Source organism: Ovis aries, chromosome X (assembly GCF_016772045.2).
Source record: "Ovis aries strain OAR_USU_Benz2616 breed Rambouillet chromosome X, ARS-UI_Ramb_v3.0, whole genome shotgun sequence".
NCBI classification, from domain to species: Eukaryota; Metazoa; Chordata; class Mammalia; order Artiodactyla; family Bovidae; genus Ovis; species Ovis aries.
This window is the reverse complement of record NC_056080.1, coordinates 27,441,522-27,466,797: the sequence shown is the minus strand read 5'-3', so window position 1 is coordinate 27,466,797 and position 25,276 is coordinate 27,441,522. Positions and strand designations below refer to the sequence as shown.

Here is a 25,276-nt window from a genome sequence, read left to right as displayed (position 1 = left end):
TTAAGTTTGGGACATAAACTAAGCCATTTTAATGTTTACTGTGTATTTCTCCTATGCAGTTGTGGGAAATGGACTGTGTAAATTAACAGACAGGAAGAAGAGTATTAGAAAGCAAGCAAACATTTTCATGAGTCTTCACTATATATAAGCCAGGATTTTAATGAACAGTGTTCATAGACATTCTTATTGGTCATCACATCTTCCTAAGTTGATCATTTCATTCAACAAATACCTGAATGTTTTCTCTCACATAATAAAATTTTTACTAATATTTTTAAAAATCATAAAAGGCATATTATTTGATGAATAATCAATGGACTGTGAAGAAGGCTGAGCACCAAAGAACTGATGCTTTTGAACTGTGGTTTTGGAGAAGACTCTTGAGAGTCCCTTGGACTGCAAGGAGATCCAACTAGTCCATTCAGACGATCAGCCCTGGGATTTCTTTGGAAGGAATGATGCTAAAGCTGAAACTCCAGTACTTTGGCCACCTCATGCAGATTTGACTCATTGGAAAAGACTCTGATGCTGGGAGGAGGAGAGGGGACGACAGAGGATGAGATGGCTGGATGGCATCACTGACTCGATGGATGTGAGTCTGGGTGAACTCCAGGAGTTGGTGATGGACAGGGAGGCCTGGGGTGCTGTGATTCATGGTGTCGCAAAGAGTTGGACATGACTGAGCGACTGAACTGAACTGGATATTCATTCAATAAAAGAGCTTACCCATAAGGAAGAATATATGAAAGAGAAGATCCTTTAAATCATTCATTTCTTTTTGAAATGGTTTCCTATTTAGTTTAGTTTAGTTTAGCTCAGTTTGTTTTGTCTCTTAAAGCAATTTCCTCCCAAAGATTTTGAGGAATATTCCTGAAAAAATTATGTATAAACAAAAGTACTCTAACAAATAGATTGGAATGTGAGCACTTATACATCACATCGCCAGAAGAAATGAAATATGACTTCTGTCCTTCGAGACTTAGCAAGCTAGTTCAGGAGATGGAAGTTATTCATATGAAACAATGAGACTTAATATAACATATAAAAAGTGATGACTAAATTGTATAGTAGAAAAAAACAAGGGTTACATCAACTCTGAGGTACTGGAAATCACTGTGAGCAAGGATGATTGAGAAGGAAAACTTCATAGGTAATGCAGAGCTTGATGGTGAAGCAATGTTTAACAAGATTAAGAAAAGACACAGCAGATGAGGAGATCAACACCAGATGCTATGGGCAGTAATTTTCATGTTGAGCTATGCCTATTAAATTATCAACTAAAAGTAACAATGATGTTCCTTGTCTATGGCACATACATATCTTATATAGTATCTACAGTAATCAAAAACTCTCTTCAACATAATATCTGCATGGGAGAAGAAAACCCAACAGAATATTCTTTCATTCACTCATCCATCCAGTGCATATTTATTGTGCGCCAACTACATGACTACATCACTACGAACAAAGCTAGTGGCGGTGATGGAATTACATCTGAGCTATTTCAAATCCTAAATGATGATGCTATAAAAGTGCTGCACTCGATATGCCAGCAAATTTGGAAAAATCAGCAGTAGCCACAGGACTGGAAATGGTCAGTTTTCATTTCAGTCCCAAAGAAGGGCAATGCCAAAGAATATTCAAACTACCATACAATTGCACTCATTTCACACGCTAGTGAGGGAATGCTCAAAATCCGTCAAGCTACGCTTCAACAGTACATGAACTAAGAACTTCCAGATAGATGTACAATGTGGGTTTAGAAAAGGCAGAGGAACCAGAGATCAAATTGCCAGCATCCACTGGATCATCAAAAAAAGCAAGAGATTTCCGGAAAAACATCTACTTCTGCTCATTGACTACACTGAAGTTTTTGACTGTGTGGATCACAACATAATGTGGAAAATTCTTAAAGAGATGGGAATAACAGACCACCTTATCTGCCTCCTGAGAAACCTGTATGCTGGTCAAGAAGCAACAGTTTGAACCAGGCATGGAACAAGGGACTAGTTCCAAATTGGGAAAGGAGTATGTCAAGGCTGTGTATTGTCACCCTGCTTATTTAACTTATATAAAGAGTACATCATGCGAAATGCCAGGCTGGATGAGGCTCAAGCTGCAATTAAGATTGCCAGGAGAAATATCAGTAACCTCAGGTATGCAGATGACACCACCCTCATGGCAGAAAGTGAAGAAGAACTAAAGAGCCTCTAGATGAAAGCGAAAGAAGAGAGTGAAAAAGCTGGCTTGAAAGTCAACATTCAAAAACTGAAGATCATGGCATCTGGTCCCATCACTTCATGGCAAATAGATGGGGAAACAGTGGAAACAGTGACAGACTTCATTTTCTTGGGCTCCAAATTCACTGTGGACGGTGACTGCAGCCATAAAATTAAAAAAAACACTTGCTCCTCAGAAGAAAAGTTATGACAAATATAGACAGCATATTAAAAAGCAGAGACATTACTTTGCCAACAAAGGTCCATATAGTCAAAGCTATGGTTTTTCCAGTAGTCATATACAGATGTGATATTTGGACCATAGAGAAGGCTGAGTGCTGAAGAATTGATGCTTTTGAACTGTGGTGTTGGAGAAGACTCCTGAGAGTCCCTTGGACTGCAAGGATATCAAACCAGTAAATCCTAAAGGAAATCTACCCTGAATATTCATTGGAAGGACCAGATGCTGAAGCTGAAGCGCCAATCCTTTGGCCACCTGATGCGAAGAACCAACTCATTGTAAAAGACCCTGATGCTGGGAAAGATTGAAGGCAAAAGGAGAAGGGGACGACAGAGGATGAGATGGTTGGATGGCATCACCGACTCAATGGACATGAGTTTGGGTAAACTCAGGGAGGTGGTGAAGGACAGGGAAGCCTGGCATGCTGCAGTCCGTAGGGTCAAAGAGCTGGACACGAATGAGCGACTGAACAACAACTACTACATGACAGACACTGATCTAATCAGTAAGTGACAAATGTCGCATTCCCTAATGGAGCTTACCTTGTAGTGGGTGAAGACATAAAAAGGAAGAAACATAATAAATAAGTCAGAGTGCTCTTTTTAAAATGGATAACCAACAAGGATCTACTTTACAGCCCAGGGAACTCTGCTCAATGCTATGTGGCAGCCTGAATGGCAGGGGGGTTGGGGGAAAATGGATACAAGTATATGTATGGCTGAGTCCCTTTGCGGTTTACCTGGAACTCTCACGACATTGTTTGTTTACTGGCTATATCTTAATACAAAACACCAAGTTTTGTATTTAATAAAAAATACAAAGTTTTGTATAGCTGACACTGGCTAATCGATATTTCTTTTCCCAACATCCCCTCCAAATTCCAGACTTGTTCATCTAATTCCTTAATTAATATTCTCATTTAGAGAAGTAATAGACACTTGAAATTTAGAATACCCATAAACTATACACCTGATATTCTCCTCAAAGCTGGTTCTGCTCACACCCTTCCAGTTATTCAGAAAAGAACTTTAGAGTCATTCTTCATTTCTCATTCTGCGTTGCTCCACATGAAACAGTTCTCACATTCTGCTGGCTTGACCTTCCCAATAGATCCAAATGAGGACCACTTGTTTCTACCTCCACTGATACCACACTAGTCTAAACCATAATTTCTCTGCTGGATTGCTATAGTGATACTTGGTCTACTTTGTCTGCTTCTTCCCTTCTTCTGATCTATTCTCAACACAGAAGCCAGATGTCAATAAAATCATCAGTCTTCTCCTTGAAATCCTGCAGTGAGTCCCCAGATCACTGAGTAAAAGCCACGGTCTTTATAATGGCTTACATGGCATAATATGAACTGGGCCCTGGTGTGTTTCTGATGTCATCTCCTACCACTGTCCCATCATTCATGCTGTTCTACACGCAATGCTTCCTCACTGTCCCTAAAACATACTAGACACACACCCACCTTAAGGCTTCACACATACTCTTCTCTCTGCTAAAAACAATTTTCCCACATATAATCCTATAATTCCTTTACCTTCTTCAGGTCTCTGCCCAGGTATCATCCTCATGTGTCTTACCCTCTAGTTTTAAATTACAACTTTCCAACACTGCACTCCCACCTCTGGTGTATCTCATTTCCCCTGCTCTGCTTTAGAGTTTAGTGTACCTTCCATCATCATATACAACTTATTTATTTATTGTTTAAAACTTTGTGTTTTGGATTAAGATATAGCCAGTTAACAAACAATGTTGTGATAGCTCCAGGTAAACCGCAAAGGGACTCAGCCATACATATACATGTATCCATTTTCCCCCAAATCCCCTCCCATTCAGGCTGCTGCACAGCATTGAGCAGAGTTCCCTGGGCTGTAAAGTAGATCCTTGTCAATATAATATTTATAATCATAGCACTGCATGAAATGAGCAAGGAATAAGTTTGGCATCGCCCATCATTAAGACTTCTACATGAAGAGACAAAATCAACAAAGGGAACTGAAAAGGAGCAACCAATGAACCTGGAAGGAAACCAGGAGATGGTGGTTCCTGGCAGATAAGGGAAGACACTAAGTCAGATCTTCTGTTGCAGGAAGGTCAAAGTAAAATACAGACTCAGGACTGGACTGGATTCAGCCATGTGGAAGTCTCAGGAATCCTTGGCAAGAATAGTTTAGTTGAAGCGGTAGTTTCACAAACCAGATTGGATAGGATCTACCGGAACTGGGAGGAGAGCAAATATTAGGCAACTCCTGTTTTACTTGAAAGGAAAGAATAGAAACAGCAGGAAGAGCTGAGGGATGGCATGCAGAAAAATGGAGATTATTATTAAGATTAGAATTGAGTTATCATATTATTATTACTATTATTAAGGGGACTGTTAGTATATAAAATACTGTTGGAATGTTAATAATAGTAAATATTTAATAAACAGTTTCTGTTATTGTACTAAGCATATATATGTATTGTATATTGTGTGTGTATATATATGTGTGTGTGTGTACAATAAATTGTTACACCGCTCTAAGATAAGCACTACTATTAGCCCATTTTACAGGTGAGGGAAGTGAGACAGACATGCAGAGGCCCAGTGTCCTCACACAGGTAGAAAAAGAAAGAGTCAGGATTCAATCCAACTAATTTGGCTTCAGAATCTGTGTGTTTAAAACTATACTCCCCCCAAATAATTAATACAAACGAGGTATCAAAAAAGATACTTAAACTACTTAGGATACTAAATTACTCTAATTGCCTGATTTAATAAAACAAGTGTTTATAAAACTCCTCTGATACACTATCTATTTAAAAAGTCCTCTAAGAAATACTGCAAAGGAGTTCACACAGTAGAAAAGGTTAACCTGAGCCTCTATATATTTACAAGAAGCAAAATTCTGCCTCTTTCAGAATGTTCGTGGATTTAGAATGTTCTTCCAATAAGGTAGTCTAAGTGAGGTTGTACTCACAACACAATGCAAATTAAAAATCTGATACATGAAGAACTATCCTGAAAACTTTGATAAGAAAAATTTAAAGAGGAAATGTTCCTGCCCGTGACTATGTAATTTAATGCTCTCCTCAGAATTCAGTATAATCACAATTTTGTGTTTACTCAGAACTATTTCCACTCAAATGTAACCTACTCTGGGGCCTCCTGAGCTACTTCCCTTCCAGTCCCAAGTCTGGCTATTAAAAAGATCTTTTTCTAAGTAGGCCATCCTCTGCCTTAAACCTCTTAACAGGCCTTGCCGTTTTTCCTGCCTCAGACTCTGGCTCCTTATGATTATCTTCAGGGCCCTGGTTACCTCAACCGTGCCCAATGCATTGCTTTGATTCTTGCCCCAGTTTTCCAGGTTTAACTTCTAAATAGCGCCTTTATCACCTTTCTCCACTCCACTCTCAAGCTGCCCCTCGGCCTCATTCAACCATTTCTTTTGACATCCTTCTTGAAAAGTTCTATTTTCTTTGACATCTTTCTTGCAAAATCCTTTTATTAGGAGAATTGTCTGGGGTTAGGAGGCAGGGGGGAGGAAGGAAGAAAAGAACACAGGCACAGAATATTTGCACAAAGGACAAAGACTCCGTAGTAGTCTCATCTGCACAACTCCTCACTTGGCAGCCACCTCTCTCTTGATCTAGGACTTGGCCTGCCTCTCCCGCAGCCGGCGACCCTTCACACACGGACATGAACTGAAGGTGCCATCCGTGTGGCTTTCCTCACCATTCGGCTTCATCACATCATCGCGAGGATCAGAAGCTCTTCAAAGGAGAGGAAATGTAATGGCATAATAGAACTGCCTTGCTCCTTTTTTTTTTTTTTTTTCCCTCCACATTTTCCCGTCCAAGTGGGAAGAAGACTTCCCTGACAGCAAAGGACATGGAAAAATACTAGCAAGGCCATCAGTCATTATCTTTTAAACGCAGTCAACTGGATTTTCCACACCCAGACCTACTAACACAGTAAAGGAAGAGTATGTCGAAGCAGAATGTAAAATAGTTGCATGCATCCTCTAGATGTTTTTCTTTTTTTAATTATGAAAAAGAAAAAAAAAACTAGAATTAAAGGGAGACCAAAGGAATGCGACAAATATTCTTTTAAAAGAGTATGTGTGACATAGTAATTGTATACAATTAAAAGCTTTGAGGTGGGTGATCCTATTTTGAGACCTTTTAATATGGGGATATCATTATTACATCAGCTACCTACTAGTTTATCACTAATACACTAATTAATCTTTCTAGTGCTGAGCATTCTTACAACTGAGTCACTTCCTCCTTGCTGTCATTTCGCCAAACCTTAAATTGATCTCTGTGGCCCTAAGATCAATTACACTTAAACCAATGTGTAAAGCCTGGCACGTTCATTAATTAGAGTCAAATTTACACTTCTGTAATTGAGAGTAATTATTTGTTTGGTTTAAGTAAGTTGTTGGGCGTTCATTAAAGCTATCGGTCATAGGAAGTTAACGAATATGGTTTGAAAATCTATGTATTCATTAAAACCTCAGCCCTGGGACTTCACAAGAAGGAAATCTTTCTTAACTGACACCTAGAAATAAACCTTAGGATATTACGCAGGTTATTGCATGGATGTAAAAGAATGAAAACTATGACATAACTTAACATTTGCTTGACATAAGAATCACACCACAAGTTCAACACGTTTAATTCACTATCCAAGAAACTGGAAAATGTCATTAGTGTTTTCTTTGTTCATTTTGTTGCCAGAGCTGCACCAGGTCCTTGCTCAAGACCTGCCAAGCCCCAACTTTAGCAGGAGTTTAACACAGATCTTTAAGTTACAGGGTCCAGTATTAATAAAGGAACCTATAAGGAGAGACAAATAACATCATCAACAACAACAAAAACAGGTGGAACAAGCTGGGACCTAAATGGCAACAAATCTGACCGCCAAGAGACCCTGAGTCTCTTTATTTGCTGAAACCACATCAGCATGTCAAATGACACACATCTACCAGTGGCCAAGATCCAACATAAAGGATCAAAAAAGAGAGTGGCACCCCAAACCCCTGAAAAGTCCCGCCCCTTCTCCCACAGACTAACGCATATGCCTCCCCTTCATTAGCCTCATTCCTCCTCCCTTTGTCTTTACTTTTTTTAATGAAATCCCTCTCACCACGCTCAAGCTCACACCCACATGGTGGTGAGCTTGTGATCTCAGCTTCTGTTATTCTGCTGTTCCAACCCAAACAGAAGAGGAACCCTTCCCTACCATGGCAGAGAGCCTTGCCTCCGCTGGGTTAGAGCCCCAGCAGGGTGCATATGACTTAATCTGGTAACAATTTTCTTACTCAGTAGTTTTGTCAAAAAGACAGTTTTGAATAAGTATATTTAATCTATGTCAGATAATAGCACAGAAAATACAGCCCCACATTCTATTTAAATAGACATTGTTCTGAAGCACTTCTCCTCTGAACATACAACAGTTACATATCCAGTAATAAAAGAGAAAGAAACCATAATGTAAAAATGAAACAAAAAAGTTGCATAGCACTCTCTCACTACTCATAATGCTGTATGTGTAAGAAACACCTAGGTTTAAGAACTGATACCTCTGGCCATTCAAATTACTGAGACCAGTCTATGCTGATTAATTTAAGAGGGGAATTTCCGATGATAAAAGTTTTCATTATTATGCTACAATTTAGAGTTCTCAAAGGAACAGCTGAGACAGCAACAGGAATCTCAGCAAACCAATGAGCTTTCCAAAGTAATTGTGTTTTACTACCTTAACAAATGCCACAATAAACATAAAATGAATTTTTAAAAAAATCATAATTGAAACAAATAAGGAAAATCCCCTGTAAGAAACTATCATAAAATAATTTCAAGCCATGGTAGTGTAGCTTTTAAGAGAAATATTAACTAAAATAGAATGATACCTAAGCACAAAAGCTTGTCATAGGATTTTACTTGTATTAAAATAGAACACTATTTCACAAATATTTAAAATTAATCTATTTTAAAATTACTAACATTTTAGTCTCACAAAGATATAGGCCCTTACTTTAAATATAACTTTCCCCTTTCTTTTCAGAATCTAATTTTTAAAAATAATATTCCATAAACTTTTAGACTAAATTTACTCAAGTCAATCACTGGAAATGAAAAGTCCTAAGATGGGGTACTACTCCGGTCAGTATGTGAATTTCAGACATTCAACTTTCACACAACCCATTATCTTACACATCCTCTCAAACTAAATCCATTTGTGTGCCAAATTTAGACCTCTATACATCAGCTAAAGAATAAATATTTCAAACCATGGCTTACAAGCCCCACTTCAGTTCAGTTGCTCAGTCGTGTCCAACTCTTTGCAACCTCATGGACTGCAGCACGCCAGGCCTCCCTGTCCATCACCAACTCCCGGAGTTTACTCAAACTCATGTCCATTGAGTCGGTGATGCCATCCAACCATCTCATCCTCTGTTGTCCCCTTCTCCTCCTGCTTTCAATCTTTCCAAGCATCAGGGTCTTTTCAAATGAGTCAATACTTCACATCAGGTGGTCAAAATACTAGAGTTTCAGCTTCAGCATCAGTCCTTCCAATGAGCACCCAGGACTACTGACTTCCTTTAGGATGGACTGGTTGGATCTCTTTGCTGTCCAAGGGACTCTTAAGAGTCTTCTCCAACACCACAGCTCAAAAGCATCAATTCTTCGGTGCTCAGCTTTCTTTAGAGTCCAACTCTCACATCCATACATGACTACTGAAAAACCATAGCCTTGACTAGATGGGCCTTTGTCAGCAAAGTAATGTCTCTGCTTTTTAATATGCTGTCTAGGCTGGTCATAACTTTCCTGCCAAGGAGTAAGTGTCTTTTAATTTCATGATTGCAGTCACCATCTGCAGTGATTTTGGAGTCCCCAGAATAAAGTCTCTCACTGTTTCCACTGTTTCCCCATCTATTTGCCATGAAGTGATGGGACTAAATGCCATGATCTTAGTTTTCTGAATGCTGAGCTTTAAACCAGCTTTTTCACTCTCTTTCACTTTCATCAAGAGGCTCTTTAGTTCTTCACTTTCTGCCATAAGGGTGGTTTCATCTGCATTTCTGAGGTTATTGATATTTCTCCCAGCAATCTTGATTCCAGCTTGTGCTTCATCCAGTCCAGCGTTTCTCATGAAGTACTCTGCATATAAGTTAAATAAGCAGGGTGACAATGTATAGCCTTGACGTACTCCTTTTCCTATTTGGAACCAGTTTGTTGTTCCATGTCCAGTCCTAACTGTTGATTCCTGACCTGCATACTGATTTCTTAAGAGGCAGGTCAGGTGGTGTGGTATTCCCATTTCTTTCAGAATTTTCCCACCATAGAGAAACATATCGATTTGAATGCAGAGTTCCAAAGAATAGCAACGAGAGATAAGAAAACCTTCCTCGGTGATCAGTGCAAAGAAATAGAGGAAAACAATCGAACGGGAAAGACTAGAAATCTCTTCAAGAAAATTAGAGATACGAAGGGAACATTTCATGCAAGAAGCCCCACTTACCCAGTATAGCATTCAAAAAAATTACATGAGATATTTAAGACTTTACTATGAGACAGACTTTGTGTTAGATGATTTTGCCCAACTAGAGGCATTTTCAACATGATACTTTCAACATACAGTGGGTTTATTGGGATATAACTCCATCATAAGTTGAGGAGGATCTGTATACTTGATTCACATCTGCATGCCACATTGAGCATCACATTATCAGTTCTCAATAAATACTTGCAGGATGTACAAGTAAACGTACAGTTCAAAACAATTCAAGTCTTGGAAAGGGAAGTGACAAGCCACATAAAATTCACAAAATGGAGTTAAGGTATCTTCCAAAAACCTCAACTCTTTCCCAAGAGATTTTGTTAAAGGATTCACATACCAAAGAAAGTTTAATCCTTCTGTCCAGGCTCCAATCCCCTCCCAATACACCACCCAAGTAAGACATAAATCGACCAAAATATGTGATTCTAAAGAAAGCTGTGGATATGAAAGTGTCAGATAAGTGAGGGCTGATTAAAGTTTATCACATTTCCATAACTGAGGAAGATTAAGACAAAGAAGTTATCCTATTCTCTGGTAGACACAATGGTGAGCAGCCCAGATGTCCTTCTCTGAACGACTTGGTGTCCCAGCAGCTGGGAGTGCTAGCAGTACTGGCATCAGCCGTCAGACCCTTCAGGGTTTACCTCAGCTCTGGACAGCTGCCTCTACAGGGCAGTCCATATCCAATAAGTGATTAACCCACAGTACAAAGGTCTATTCATCGTGGCGCTATCCAGGACAACCCTGAAGGGTCAATCCAGCTCTTGTGCATCCTGTAGGGCTGACTAAGGGAGTCTTCGAGCCTTTTAGCCCAAAGACTTGTGGCTCAGCTGGTAAAGAATCTGCCTGGGTTTCTTTACCAATGTGGGAGACCTGGGTTCAATCCCTGGGTTGGGAAGATCCCCTGGAGAAGGGAAAAGCTACCCACTCCAGTATTCTGGCCTGGAAAATTCCATGGACTGTCCGTGGGGTTGCAAAGAGTCGGACACGACTGAGTGACTTTCACTTCACTTCACTTCACTTTCTCCTTTGCACTACAGTTGCTTCATTCCCCACCTTCCCACCCAGTTTTGATCCCAAAGATACTTTTTAATCAACATCCTGCACAGTAAACTGCTCCTTTAAAGTCTGCCCTCTGGGGAATACAACCTACATCACATATCCTTTATATAAATAAATACATATAAATTTCTGATCACAGAGTATGGGTTCTATTATTCATAAAGTCATCTTTTATCTTCAAAAAGGCCCAGGTTAATGATTCTTCAGAGGCAAGATTTCAAATTGTTCCAACTGCTATTAAGTGAGCACCGACTAATTAAAATAGACACCAGTGCAACAATAGAGCCCTGCCACTATGTACTCACGGATTATCAACTCTCTCCCCAGCACTTTTACACACAGGAACTTAAGCGTGAGGGCATCCCCTCTGAGTCAAGAGTTCAAGACCTTCACATGCAGAGAGCAAGCGGGTCCCTCATTGCTCTGGTCTATCTCGTCATTTGGTATGCCATCTAGTTGCTTACTTTGACCTGAAGCCATAAAACCTGGTAGATATTCTGTCTGTAATTCATCCCTGGTTATATGCTACCCCCACTAACGGGGGCAACATCATATCATATTTAAGCAAAGTAAAAAAATAAACCACAAAACCTACCACATTCATTATATCTATTATTTTAAGAATGTTTGATAAAACGTCATCAGCATTTCACTGTTAGTGAATATTTCAAGGACTTACTATTTCTTTGCATGGATTATTTTCATCCCTGCATTTTAAACTAAAAAATAAGTTATCTTCAAAACATCAGACGAGCTTAGCTAGTTTCCCATTTTCAAGTTTTCTCTAACATCTTTAATTGGGCAACTGTTTCAAGAATATGAAAGTGTTTCCAATTCTCATTAATCACTGGGTAAAGTTTCTTTGAACTTAGCCATTTCCTCAGCATCTTGGCATTAGACATATTCCTTGCTTATATAGTCTTTATTATTATTAAGATCCTTTTATCTTCAATAATTCATCATAAATCAATTCCATTGGTTCTTAAATAATTTGTGTTGTTTCTATGTTTTCCTCTGGGTGCTTTTATGCTCCTCTATATTTCATAAGAGCATATATAACCTAATTTAATGAACTCTTCAAACAGATCTATTCTGTCCCCTTCATGCACTAATTCTGGAATCCTACCTTAAAAAGCTATTAACTTTGTACTCAGTTGGCACGCCCTTGGCTATTACCTTGGCTATTACATAATCATAATGGAACTAAACGTTCCCCACTGGGAATTTTATATGTATGTGCATATGTGTGTGTGTGTGTGAATTTATACACATAAATGTTTATATTTATATTTATATAATCTAAATTTACAAGAATAACATGTTTTGTATTTAATAAATACACACTCCCCAAAGCATTTTGGTGAACCTGAGAAATTATTTGCTAACTGCAAAATGAAAGTCAGTTATTTTATATTTGCACAAATTAAAGTTCAGAAATGATATAATTATAGTCATTATAGTAGCATGCAAAACATCTGAGATGAGCAAATTAGAATATCTAATAAGGTGACTAGATTGGGCTATAAAGTGCTAAGCTTTAAAAAATTCAAAACATTAAAAAGAAGAGAACATGAAAGCTTCATCAATGCCTACTCCAAGATTTTTAGAGCAACAAATATCCAAATAAATATCCAAATATCTGAGTATCTAGTTTATTCATCCATAAAATGGGTTTATTCATCATATGAATTTAAAAGGGTTTTAAAATAAGGAAGCACAATACAGGAAGGTTCCAATAAATATATACTATAACAATATTCTTGGAAAATATTTATATGGACATAAAGTATTTTTCTGCAAATATTATAGAATATTACTTGCTAAGGCTATCCCATGTGCTTTGAGGTTTGAGGCTCCTTCTTAATTTTTTAGAATAAAACAAAGTCATACCCTTTTTCCCTTTTGTGAAGTGTGGAATGATCTTTCTTCTGAATAAACAAATTATTTTAGAGATGCCTTCATTGTAAACACAGTCTGAATTCCCTAGATGAACAGCCTACATCTCTAGATGACATGATGAGTTGTGAGTTGGTGGACAATGGGTATCTGCAAAGAATAAACTTTCCTCCCTCTCTCTCTGAACAGAGGCATTGCCAGGACAAATGTTATACAGGACTTTGTACATCAATTCTATTTTATATTCTCTCTGATTTCAGAATGGTTTAATAAACAATTTAATAAGCAAAATCTCTGTGCTTACCTTGAAAGGTCTTTCAAATAGTTTGTGGACATCTCTATACATCACAGAATAATATTTACAATAACTGTACAGTGTTATCTGAATTTACCTAAACACTATATACTTCTGAAGAAATAGGACATTTATCATAATAATCCTATATACATTGTAATGAAGATTATTTTCTTTCTTAAGGAATTAGGGGAAATACAGAAGAAAACTTATCATTGGCCTATAGCTATTCCATAAAAAAATAAAATTGAGAACATAAGTCTTCTGGTCACGATACTACTATTTTCACTAGGAGATGAGCTAGGTGTATTTGCAATCAGATTCCCCTGTTTCTGCAATATATCTAGGTGAAGCACTACAGAACAGTGTGGAGGCATGTGGGCTATAGAGTCCTGGGTTCAAATCACATGCTGTCATTTACCAATTTTAAGAGTCAATTATTTCCTCTCTCAGTCTCCTCATCTGTAAACTGGGGGAAATAACAGCCTCTATGTCACAGGAACACTATGAGGATGACATGAGTTAATTTAAATCTGCAGAACACATGGAGCTTTGGACATGGTAGCACTAGGTAAGTATCACTTATCTACTAGTAGGATTTAAATTTCAATTTAAAATACTACTTAAATTTCAGTGAGTTTCATAAATATTTAACCCATCACAGTGCTCTCACTATAAAAATACTGGCTGAATGAATGAATGCCACCCCTAAAGGAAGGTATATGTTTGAATTTCAAGCATCAGTTTCTGCCTAAAGTAAATGAGATGCATTAACACTTCTGTGTGGTGATACTAATAATCATGTAATGTAATGTGTGTTATTAAATCGCACCAAATTATTATCCTCAATTCTCCCTTTTCCCTACCGATTTCTTGAGCATAATATCATTATGTCCATACTGTGAAAAATCTGGAGTCATCTCAGACCCCACTTTACACATGATAAAAGTAAAACCCATGATCACATATACCAATGGTCCCATCCTTAATAGAATGTCACTAAAATTGTTTGACTCAAATGAACTCTATACAATTCATAATTCTTCCCAGTGTTTCTAATAATAAAGCAAAATATTTATTTGAAACTATTATTAACCATGTTTCCTTCACAATGTATAAAAAATGAGGTAATTGTAATGGCCATGACCATTAACTATTATTTCATTGATAAAAATAACTTTAAGAAGTAAGCATGGACCTTAAAGAAAATTAGCATCTGACACAGGAAGAATCTCTTTTTTCCCACTTAACTAGACAATGCTTTACTGAATTTAACAAAAAAATGCATAAATGGTCTCAATTTTTTCAATGCGCTTTTAAAACTGTTATAAAGGAGACTGCCATAGTATTCCCTCAAGGCCTATACCACCATACAGCCTATTTCATAACACCATCATAGCTTATTTTTGCTCATTATTTATTCTTAGAATAATCCACCCCACTAGTCTGTCTTGCTAATTATGTTCATGTTAGCATTTTCACTACAGAACTGGGAATTTTCTGATCCCATGACTGAGATGGTAATAAAAATCTGAGTCGTGTAAGAGTTTCCAATTTTTTATATGTATATGAAAATTATTCTCAACAAGAAAGATGTGTGAGACTAGTCCCATCTTGGCATGGAAGCTTCCAATTCTTCTAAAGGTCCTATGACTTTATTTTTCTGCAGTAGTTCTTTGTGAATGTTAATATATCTGTTTCATTAAAGTCAATTCTTACTTTAGGTCTAAGCAAATTTTTCTTTTCTAAAACACAAAGAGATGGCGCTAGATGCCAAATTATGTTCCATTTACAACAAGCTAGAAATATGTGTTGGATGGGTTTGTATAAAGTAATCTCCACTTTACTTTCTCAGACATATATGTATGCGTGCAAGCACACGTGCCCATGCAAATACTCACTCAAGCACGTCTGACTCTTTGCGACCCTATGGTCTGTAGGCCACCAGGCTCTTCTGTCCATGGAATTCTCCAGGCAAAAATACTGGAGTGAGTTGCCATTTCCTTCTCCAGGGGATCATCCTGACCCAGGGATGGAACCTGCCTCTCTTGCATCTCCTGCAAGATTGGCAGGCGTGTTCTTTATCATTTGAACCACCAGTGAAGCCCTCCCATACATAGTTAACTTTTTTTTTTTTAATAGAAGCTTGGAAAAGTCTCTCAAAATTTGTCAGTCTATATTTCTATATGGGTCGAGGAATATCTCGAAACAGAAAACAAAAGGTATTATTTGCACTAACAAGTAGTGGGCAGTAGTTCATTTGGTGTGCTTAAACTGCCATAAACTAGAGAAAGACTGGAAGGGGAAAAAACATGTGACTGAAAAGATATTATTAAATTCTGCTGTTGCTCCAAAATCTATACAAATATGTATAGCTGTAACTATTATCACAGCAGCATTGTTTCCCCATGTTTTTTATTTCACAAATGGCACTTAAGGCTGACTGACTGACACTCCCTGTCGACTACCTAACAGAAATCATCAGGAGCATATGTAAGCAGAATAGTTATATCTTGAAGACAGCCATCAGCAGCTGGGTAGGTTTGGACAAGAAAATTCATGGCAGAGTGGTTTAAAAAAAAAAGAAAGGAAAATAAAAGATAATGATTCCAGGTAGAATGTTGCTTTTTTTTATTATTATTATTACAAATGAATATACTTAAAGAGTTTAGGGGCAAAGAAAATCACAAATTCCTTGAGAATTATTTGGGAGTTATTATTTACATTTTTCTTCCAGAATTTCTTTTTCACCATATTTTCAAATAGTATGTGTTTCCTCAACAGGAAAAAAAAAATCCCATGATCAAAATCACATAACAAAATTGAAACAAAAAAAATTACTTCTGATGTTACATTCTCTTGATTTTCATGAACAAAGTAGACTAAAAATTATTCCTTCCCTCTCACACGTCTGCTGGAATGTTCCTATCAGGGAAGCAGATATCGCAAGCTGTCCTAACCTTTAATCTGCTCCACTTGGCAGCAACAAAATGTAACACCTTTCTAGTGCTCAAAGAGAAATAAGCTGGCAAAACTGAACTGCCTCTTGTTTTGCTGTCCCCTCAAGAAGCTAATAATCAATACAAACTTTATTGAAGATGATCAGTGAGTCTGTTTCTACTTAGTGAACAATATAACTGGGCAGTATTTATGAAGAAACTTAGAATTGAGGGACCATTTATAATATTTATATAAAAGAAAATCTAAAGTTTACATTAAATTAAAAATCTATTTTTTAGAAATCTACTTTATCCATACCACTAATTTTATTTTCAGCTATAACTTCAAGTATATAGCTCTTAGATCCCCAACTAGAGGATCTATTTGAAACCAAACCCAATCTAATATTTTGCATCTTATTTGCAAGTTTTACAGAGTAGATACCTAATCATAATGATGATCATATAAATGATTATTTTCCACTGAAGCTTTTCCTTGAGGCAGGTCCAGTGCTGAGCTCTTTCCATTTTCATTATCTTATTAATTTCTAAGAATGCTGCATATTAAATATTAGTATTTTTATGTGACAGATGAGAAAACTGAGCCAAAGAGAATAATCAGGACTGAGGGTCCAAGCTAAGTGGATTACCTTTGATAAATCTGATTCAGCGTCTCTGTTCAAAGATATCAACATTTCCTAAATTCCTATGAGCATATAAGTCCTTGGGGTAAAAAAAAAAATGTGAAATTGTGTCTGATCTCCCCTCCACATACAAAAAAAAAAATTAAAAAACAAAGGAAGTTTTGGTTGATTTTTATGAAATGCATAGAGCTATGTGAAGATTGTCTTTTTTTTTTTTTTTTTCAAAAAATAGTGGGAAAGGATTCTTATCCTTGGTCCAAGAATATTCCTGAAATTTAGTACCTAAAACATCTCTAAAAGCTGAACTGGCTGGACTAAGTAAGACTCAGATAAGGTAATTTCATGTATCTTTATCTATACGTGTATATACTTTTTCTCTTTGTTTGCAAAGAGCTGCCTTTTCTTTCCTTTAAGCCACAAATTGCCCCAAGATAACCAACCAGCCAGACAAGACTCTATTTCATGTTTAGCCTGATAAAATGGGAGAGATTATGTTCATAATACTTATAAAATTCCAATAAACCATGATTTGCTAACATACAATTTGCCTAAGTTGCAGGAAAATGTTGTCTCTTGAATTTATTTCAGAACTTACTGTAACTTGCCATGGCAAGAGGTTTTCCCAAAGAATTATATGAAAAAGCTTTTGTCTATAAAGAAATTTTACGTGTGGATCGGCCATCTCCTCTTTGTGATACTCTTTTAACTCAAATGCACTGAAAAATCTCCAATGTTCACATAAATCCATTCATATTTCACAGCAAAATAATTTTTAAAAGACAATGAAATAACTTCTATAAGAAATGATCAAGACCTAATTTATTTTCAGCTTTATACTAGAGTGAATTAGACATATTTAACTACTTTATCATTTTATATGAAAAATGAATACATAAAACATTACAAGGTATAACAGAAACTCAGTGGCACCCCACTCCAGTACTCTTGCCTGGAAAATCCCATGGACAGAGGAGCCTGGTAGGCTGCAGTCCATGGGGTCGCTAAGAGTCAGACACGACTAAGCAACTTCACTTTGACTTTTCACTTCCGTGCTTTGGAAAAGGAAATGGCAACCCACTCCAGTGTTCTTGCCTGGAGAATCCCAGGAACAGCGGAGCCTGGTGGGCTGCCATCTATGGGGTCGAACAGAGTTGGACACGACTGAAGCGACTTAGCAGCAGCAGCAGCAGCAGCAACCATCAAATAGAAGGTCATTTATAATTGCTGTAGATTTAAAGGCATGCTTTGACACTTTTCACTGAGGTATCTTAAGTACCAATAACAGTGTTAAATAAAAAGCATTTCTTGAACAAACGAAAGCAATGAATGATTTCTTTTTCTCCTCCCTGGCACTCTTGATTTGGCATTCTATTTCTAAATAAAGAGTATTGCATAATAGGAAGGACTATTTACATTTACTTAGCGATTTTCTTACATTTTTTAAATATATTTTGAACGAAATAATGTCCTTAACTTTGGCCTATCCTACAAGTTAATTAACACTGTCAGTGAACACCAGCATTTCAGGGAGTTCACTTTGGAAAATGCTGCATTAGATTATTTTGTCTCTCGACATAATGAAACACAACCTGAAAATTCTTGAGAGAAAGTATTTTGAAGATCACTGAGTCCCCAAATAGCTCCAAAGAGGGGGAGGCAGGAAATACATACAGTTCCAGCTGCTTCTTTGCCAGCTCTGCAAAAAGGCCCTCCACTCACCACACCCCTCCTTCCATTCTCAAACCTGAGGCTCTTGGGTACTAAGACTTTATACAGATGCATGAATTGTTTTATTAAGATGGAATGCTTCTTCGCAGCTTGCAGCTGGCAGGTATATGGGAATACTCACAGGCAGGACCGTGAATAATATAAGGCATATTTGCAAAATATTCCACTCTTTCCTGAAAATATGAAAAATCTCAGGCATCCATACCACTAATCATTTCTCAAAACTTACATTTCTCAAAACTTTGCATCACTGTGCAAAAACTACTGCCAATTTCTAGTAGGTTTGACAATCAATATATTAATTCTAATCATTCTACTTGCAAAACTGCTCATGGGATGAGAGGAGGTCTTTCTTTTGTAAAGTTACTTTTCTGAGTGAACAAAAACTCCCATCCAAAGTCACTATATAGATGTTTGCACGATTTAGAGTGTGCCTGGTCTGAGAATACGATTTTTTAAAGGAAATTATTACATATAATTATAAACAGATATGGAAGTTTCATTCAGATTGAGAGGCCTAATTTTCTTTCTTCTTTTCCTTCTCTCTTTTACAAATTTTAGCCATCTATACTCTGAAGCATAGGGTCACAGAGTCAGACATGACTTAGCAACTGAACAACAACATACTCTGTCTAGCACTCAGCATCTGCATGTGTTAGGGATACAAAGATCAGTTCAATTCAGTTCAATTCCTCAGTTGTGTCTGACTCTTTGTGACCCCATGGACTGCAGCATACCAGGCTTCCCTGTCCATCACCAACTCCTGGAGCCTACTCAAACTCATGTCCATTTCGTGGGTGATGCCATCCAACCATCTCATCCTCTGTCGACCCTTCTCCTCCCACCTTCAAACTTTCCCAGCCTCAGGGTCTTTTCAAATGAATCGGTTCTTCACATCAGGTTGTCAAAGTATTGGAGCTTCAGCTTCAGCATCAGTCCTTCCAATGAATATTCAGAACTGATTTCCTTTAGGATGGACTGGTTAGATCTCCTTGCAGTCCAACAAAGATAGATGAGAGCAATTCTGTTCGTGAGTTTCACAATAAACCAATCAAATATGGAAGAAAGATAAAAGGAACAAACACTAACATGTTGGAAGAATCAAATGGCCTAGGAAGCACCTGGACTCTAAAGAAAAGGACATAATGATTCAGAGTGTAAGCTGGAAAAAAAGAGACAGGTTTCAAAGTAGTAAGCAGGGACAGAAAGTTAAGACTTCTCAAGCAAAAGAATAAGAAAGGATATAAAATCACTGGGAGATTCAGTATATCTTTAGTGAAGCATTTGTAAGATAATCATAAAAATATAACACTAAAGAAATAAAATTATGTATAAATGATAACATTGACCTACTTACTTAAAATGTGTGATAACACTGTTCAGAAAGCTGTGAAAGCTCATTGAAATTCACCTTTACAAGATATGTCTATTAAATGATATTGGCATTTCCTGCTGTGTATGTTACTCAGCTTCTTGGAAACTGAAACTTTACATCTCAATCAAGGTTCATCTTCAAATCAGTAGAAATTTCTAGGCATCAGTCAGAACTTGAAAGTCTCATAGACATCATGGGGTTTGCTTTGGGGTGGCGGTGGGGGGGGCACTTTATAATCTAGTATCTGACGCAAATGGTTGCCTTCCTTCTACTGCTCTGTATGGATTGTCCTCTGACTCTGATGTGTTTCTTAACCAAAATATTATGTATGAATTTGGGAACAGAATGCCTTTGACTCATAACTATCCTCAGTCATAGCTCACGAAAAAGAACATTTGGTAGAAAACGAAAAATCTGAGGCAAGATAAGGAAATTCTTGCTTGCTCTAGGTTGCCATGATTTACAACCCAACATATATTACATTTAGGGTTTTAGATTCTTTTTTCTCACAGAAAAAAAATATTAGACACAACATTAAACTGCCTTTTCAAATACATATGGAGCATGCATCAAAATTATTTCTCAAGCTGAGGTCTTTACTTTTTATAAGGTAAAATCTCTAGATCCTTATTTAATTAAAAGGCAAGTAACTAGATGCATATTCAATAGAAAACTATTTTAAATGCATTATAGAATAAGCAATTTTTAATCTCCTTGGATAACACCAATAATAGAGAACTCCACTCTCAGATAAATATTCTTTTTAATGATAGGCATGCAATTATAAAAATGATAGGATTATTCAATGTAAGTTTTCATATGTTTTTTGTTAGAATTTATGTAAAGCTTTAAAATACTATCAAAAGTCTAAAACTTACAAATATACTTTTTTTAAAAATAGCTTCAAACAATACACACTGCAAATTTTACTATAATACTATGAACAGGATTCTTGTAATTATCATTCAGATTGGGTTCTTATTATTATTTCTATTAAGTAACTTTAGACACTTATTGGAGCCAAGGGTGAGAATTAGTTCAGGCAGCAGAGAATATTTGCTGCACACTGCTCTTCAGGTAACAGACAAGGAGTGTGGTTTCACTGGGCAAATCAAATTACTCCTCCTCCTCTCAAACACATCCAACAATTCCCAACCTCTAAAATACCAAATTTTACTATGTAACATAAAATAAACATAAAATACCAAGTTTTACTATGCTGACTTTCAAGTATCTCCATGATTGCACTGTTAACTTTCTGTTTGTTTTTGCAAATAAAAAACAAAGTTTATTTCTGGCTCACATGGCATGTCCATCACAAGCTGGCATGGCTCTCAGCTCTTCATAATCACTCAGGGACTCCAGTGAAATGAAAGGGGGGGAAAAAAAGCCAATCCAGAATGCCATATACAGAGAAACTATCCTTTCTTGACTGCTATAATCAATCACCAGGGCAGAGAGAAATGGGGTGGGTAGCTTTCTCCAAATTATCTATCTTCCCAGGGAGAACCCAGTGGTTCCTGGAGTAAAGGTTCCTGGAGTAAAGGCCTGGAAACATGTGAGGCTCCCCCAAGGCATGACCTAGGCCCCAAAGAGCAGTGCTCATTTATCCTAGCCCACACTCAGCCACCAGCAATTTATCAGAATTTCTCATTTAATGCTCCTTACAGGCATATATGGTCTCTGGAGGCATCTGCTCCAGGTAAACAAATGACTCAGTCTGTGCCTCCCTGCAGACACCTGCCTCTTCAGGTTTGGGAATAGAAGGCTGCCTTGAGAATTCAGTTCTTTGATGGGCTCAAGAAAGTCACTGAGGAGTCAGTTTGTCAAGCTTTCTCTTGTTTTAAGGACAGGACTGGTGGCTCCTCAGCTTTTTAATATTTCCATGCTGAAACCAGAAGTCCTCTTATACTGCTGGCTTATGTATAAATCAAAAAACTATTATACATCTATTATAATAGTTTGATACTGAAAGTCTACCTTCTCTGCCAGACCTTTGAAGTCTCCTTATGAAGGAGTAAAGATGATTATCAATACAGTGTAACTCCGTCCAGACAGGCTTTGGACTGTGTACTATCGGAGAGTTCAGGCTGTGTTCAGACTTCCTCTCTTCTCAATTTACCCTTTCATTCACCCAATGACCTTTATCTAGTCCCACAGTTTTAAATATTTTTATTTATGCTGTGCTGTGCTTAGTCGCTCAGTGGTGTATGACCCTTTGTGACCTCATGGACCGTAGTCCACCAGGCTCCTCTGTCCATGGGGATTCTCCAGGCAAGAATACTGGAGTGGGTTGCCATGCCCTTCTCCAGGGGATTTTATTTATGCTAACAGCTCTCAAATTTATATCTTCAGTCTAGATTTCGCTCCCAAATTCAGACTCAGTTATGGATAGATTTGAGAGTTGGACTATAAAGAAAGCTGAGCGCTGAAGAGTTAATGCTTTTGAACTGTGGTGTTGGAGAAGACTCTTGAGAATCCCTTGGATAGCAAGGAGATCCAACCAGTCCATCCTAAAGGAAATCAGTCCTGAATATTTGTTGGAGGGACTGATGCTGAAGCTGAAACTCCATTACTTTGGCCACTTGATGCCAAGAACTGACTCATTGGAAAAGACCCTGATGCTGGGAAAAACTGAAGGTGGGAGGAGAAGGGGATGACAGAGGATGTGATGGTGGGATGGCATCACTGACTCAATGGACATGAGTTTGAGTAGGCTCTGGGAGGTGGTGATGGACAGGGAGGCCTGGTGTGCTGTGGTCCATGGGGTTGCAAAGAGGTGGACACCACTGAGAGACTGAAATGAACTGATATAAACCTTTCCCGCTTACAGAATGACAATTTGACACGAAATTCCATCTTTCAGTTACTGAGGCAAAATGCCTTGATAGTTCCCTTTCCTTTACACTCTACCATTCATCTGTCAGAGAATCCTGCTGGCTCCACCTCCAAAACACTTCTAGAATCTGGCCACTTATTTTCGCTGCTAACATATAAGTCTGAGTTACCATCATCTCTTGCCTGGTTTGATACAAGAGCATCTTCATAGGTCTCTCGATTCCTTCCCCAACTTGGGTGTTTCTCAACACACCAATCAGACTGATCCATTTAAAATATAAGATAGTTGAAGTTACTCTTCTGCTCAAACTTCTGCAATGACTATTTCATTCCGTGCATAAGCCAAATCCTAATTGTGACTTGCAAGGACCTATCTCTATGCTTGCTATCCAACATGGTGGCCACCAGCCACCTGTGGCAATTAAGATGTAAAATGTGGCTAGTCCAAATTAAGATGTGCTGCAGGGGTGAAACATGCATCATATTGCAGAGTCTTAGTACGTGAATTTGAAAATATCCCACTAATATTTTTATATCAGTTACATGTTAAAACAATACTATTCTGGATATATTATCTTACATAAAATATACTATTAATATTAATCTCACATTTCTTTTTCTGTTTTTTTTTTTTTTTCAAAGTGGCTACTGAAAATTTACAGTTACATATGTGATTTGCACTTTGTTTTGGACAAGTCCAGCTGTGTATATATTTTTGAACACCAAGCATGTTCCTACCTTAAGGTCTGTGTTCCAGCGACTGTGTACCCTCTACCCAGAGACCATTTTCCTTTTGTAACTTTCAGTTTATCACCTTCAGGATGAGCCTTACCCTGACTATCCCATTTAAGACGGTCTCTACCTCCCCAATTTGCACATCCCATCTCATTTATCAGTTCTTATTTTCCTTTTTTTTTTTTCCCTTGAGCTTACCACCTAACATAGTATTTACTTATTTATGATGTTTATTTTGTATTGTCTGTCTCAATCCAAAATATAAGCTTCAGGAGGGCAGGGATCTTTGTTTGGTTCACTTCTGTATTCCATGTACCTAGACCAGTGCCCAGCCTAAAGTTATGGTTCCATAAGTGTTTCTGGACTTGATTAAACCTAATTTTTAAATAAAATCCTATTTTATATATATACACACACATAATCACCAAATAACTGTTTTCAATGCACAATAAATCACAACCATCTCTCAGTGTCAATAAAAATAGATGAGCCCCAATTCTTTAAAATACCCCACAGTGTAGCAATTTAACAATTCTCTTTGAATGTCATTTATTCACTTGTATAAGCAATACAGTGTAAGTAATTCTGTGGAGTGCCTTCTATATGAGCAAAGTGAAAAGTGAAAGTGTGAGTTGCTCAGTCGTGTCCCACTCTTTGTGACCCAATGGACCGTAGCCCACCAGGCTCCTCTGTCCATGGACTTCTCAAGGCAAGAATACTGGAGCGGATTGCCGTTTCCTTCCCCAGCGGATCTTCCTGACCCAGGGATCGAACTCAAGTCTCCCACACTGCAGGCAGATTCTATACCATCTGAGCCACCAGGGAAGCCCAAGGCTGGGTCAAAAGCCACATATTTTAAATTGTAAGGTGCTGTAATATTGCTTGCCTAGAAACCTGTACCAATCCATGTTCCTACATACCATTGACTAATCTTCCACTCAAAATCACTTAAATTAGAATAGCTACTCATTCTTCCACCCACAGATACCTAATATACCATTTTAATTTCCACCTTCAAGCTGCTGCTTGAAGCATGATCACTTTTCACCACCTCCCCACAAACCCACCTCCAGATCCACACATTCCCAAGACCCCACGTTGTTCCCTTTTCATTCATCTAATAATATATCACATCCTTCATTCAGGGTTGGGAAAATTCCTTCCTGTTCTGAGAAAAATAGTAATTCTCTTCTTCATCAATACACATTACTATTTTTGGCACACAGATTCCAGAGTCAGATTACCTGGGTTCAAATTCCCACACTATGGTGAAACACAGTGACCTTGTATTTGGTAATTCCTCTATGCCCCATTTTCCTCATTAAAAATAGCAATCAACAGTACTTGCTGCTGAATTTGGAAATCATTATTAACTGAATTACCACACATGAAGCATTTGGGTTTATCTACTTTCTGTATGTGCATCCTAAACACCCTCATTTTTATTACAACACACTTGACACATTATCAATTTCACTCACAGACTTTTTTTTTTAAGAGCTCAGATATTTGTAAATTCCTCAAGGAAAGGGATTATGCCTTATAATTAAATGCCTGACAACACCTAACACTGTTCATTGTACAGAGGAGGCAATTAATGCCTATCTGTTGATCAACTGATTTATTCTGTCTTCATTTCTGAGTCTGGCCATAAGGACATATTAAGGAAACTGCCTTAAGGACATTTTTAAGTGAGAAAAACTGATGCCTTTTTCTACATGATCAAGTCCCTGAATAATCAGCAAGGCT

The 25,276-nt window shown here is 37.6% G+C and overlaps 1 protein-coding gene across 1 annotated transcript in view; it reads right to left on the bottom strand.

Moving 5' to 3' along the window:
* The window catches only part of IL1RAPL1 (interleukin 1 receptor accessory protein like 1), a 1,455,753-nt gene that overhangs the window by 1,290,607 nt on the left and 139,870 nt on the right, over window positions 1-25,276 (bottom strand). The gene's annotated exons all lie outside the window — the stretch shown is intronic.